Raw genomic sequence first — 2,640 nt, 5'->3', positions numbered from 1 at the left:
CAGAAAAACAAAAAAACCCCTCCAAAACTAGTAAATATCAAATGATTAGTTTCTTTAGTTCAACCTAAAATGAACTATATGACAGATATTCCTAGTTTAACAACCCACCTATTAATGACTATTGGGGCTTATAACTGAGGTGCACTGTTCAGACTTACAACCTGGTGCTCAGACTCAAGACCCATCTTTTTCTTTTTTGTACAGTTCTGTACATTGTGTTGATATGGCCTCAATGTGTTTTTTTTTTTTACAGTACTCCTTGTTTATATAGTACTGTAGGGGTTTTTTTGCTTAAATTCTTTTATTGGTACATTTTAGGTATACAATACATTTACATTTATCATTGGGTGCTTGTACCTGTACGTGATTTATCTTGGTTCTTATTTTTCTACCCCCTCCACCCTTCCCTATTTACACAGACTTTGTTTCCATTTTTTTCTTTTCTCATAATTTTTCCTTTCCCTTCTTTCCTTTCCCCTTCCTCTCCCACTTCCCCTACCCCTTTGGAACTTTTCTTCCTATTTCAAATTATCAGTTATTCATTTTAATCCTTATTTACACTTTCAGTTTCTCACACTAGAAGAACTATTCAGTATTTACACATGTGTGTCCTATTTATTTCACTTAAGAGTATGGCCTCAATATGCATCCATTTAGCCATAAATGTCTCTAGTTTCTTGTTCTTTATGGCTGAGTAGTACTCCATTTTATTTTTTAAAAACCCCACATTTTCTTTATCCAGTTTCCAATTGATAGGCACTTGGGCTATTTCCAAGCTTTAGCTATTATGAACTGTGCCGCTATAAACATGGGTGCACATATATCGCTGTGGTATGATTCTTTTAATTCTTTGGGGAAGATATCCAGTAGGGGAATAGCTGGGTCAAATGGAACCTCTAGCCCTAGTTCTTTGAGGTATCTCCGTACTGATTTCCACAGTGGTTGCACCAGTCTGCACTCTCACCAACAATGGAGAAGGGTTCCTTTCTCTCTACACCCCCGCCAGCATTTGTTATTTGTTGATTTCTTGATAGCAGCCATTCTTCCTGGGGTGAGGTGGAATCTCAGTGTTGTTTTCACCTGCATCTCTCGAATGACCAGCAATGTTGAACTTTTTTTCATATGTTTATTTGCTGCTTTTACTTCATTGTCTGAGAAATGTCTGTTCATTTCAGATGCCCATTTTTGAACTGGGTCTTTGAATTTGGGGGGGGGTCTGATTTTTTTCAGTTCTTTATATATTCTAGATAGTAGTTCTTTGTCTGCGGTACAGCTGCTAGAAATTTTTTTCCCACATTGTAGGTTGTCTCTTAGCTCTGTTGGTGGTTTCTTTTGCAGTGCAGAAGCTTTTTAATAAGATGAGATTCCAGTTGATTCTTTGTGCTAGCTCCTGTGCTACTGAGGTTTTGTTCATAAAGTCTTTTCCTATGCCAGTATCATTGAGAGTTCTACCTAACTTATCTTCCAGCAAGTTTAGTGTTTCTGCTTTAACATTGAGATCTTCAATCCACTTCAATCTTAGTTTAGTGCATGGTGATAGATATGGGTCTAGTTTTAATCTTTGGCAGGTTGAAATCCAGTTTTTCCAACAGCATTTATTAAATAGGCTATCTTTCCTCCAATGAGGGTGGTTGACTCCTTTGTCAAAGATGAGGTGGCTGAGTGTGTCTGGAGTTGTTTCTGCATCTTCTGATCTGTTCCACTGATCCTCGTGTCTGTTTCTTTGCCATACAGTACTGTAGTTTTATGTTCTGTTATATATTACAATATTTTTATTTTTATTTTTTTTAAGCAGGAAAAAACAGATTTTATTATGCATGCAAATAAAATTCACAAAGAAATGGAATTCAGTCAACTATTTAGAATTTGAGACTTCTCTACCACCTAAATAAGGAGGAGAGCAGGGTGGGCCCACTCCCGAAAAATAAATAGGTCCTTACAAGGAATATATGGGAGTTCGGATAGTTTTATGAACAATACATTACAGTATTGCATGTGAGAGTTATGCAAATGAAAGCAAAGTCACCAAGTTGGAGTTTCCTTTGATCATTTCTTTGTTCTGTATATTGTAATGTACTGGGTATAGACAGTTCCTCATTCAGCCACCAATTCATTTAACGACCTAGTTGCAGAACAGAACTTGGCTGTTAAATGAAGAATGCCTGTAGCCTATTGTATTTTAGGCACATTCACTAAGCATGTTGTGCAAGTAAACGCAGCATTCATGAAAAGACAAACGTCTTCAAAGTACCTGTTATTTCTGTAGTGACCAATCCTGGAGAAAGATAAGCTACCTGTCATTTTTTGGATATTAAGGCCAAAAAGCAACCTCATATGGGTTGCCTTTTTGCCTCTATTGCCACAAAAATATACAGTTTTCCTGTTTTGATGCAGAAGGGAGTCATTTGGAGCACAGTCTTAGTAGACCTGTTTCTCACATACGATACGAACAGCTGTATCAAGCAGAACAGGCAGAACAGCTGTGCCAAAGGGCCAGAAAAATTTATCAGTGCATTCTTTTATTTGGCTCACTTCTAAGGACTATTTGCTTCCAACAGTCCTTCAGGTGATAACAAAACTGATTAATTTGGAGTTAAATAAATTCTCAGATATAAACAAACTCTGCAGAAGTAATGTTAC

The sequence above is a fragment of the Heterocephalus glaber genome, unplaced genomic scaffold (genome assembly GCF_053883595.1).
Source record: "Heterocephalus glaber isolate CG9 unplaced genomic scaffold, H.glaber_assembly_v1.0 deba00001479, whole genome shotgun sequence".
Lineage (NCBI taxonomy): Eukaryota > Metazoa > Chordata > Mammalia > Rodentia > Bathyergidae > Heterocephalus > Heterocephalus glaber.
This window is presented reverse-complemented; position numbering follows the sequence as displayed.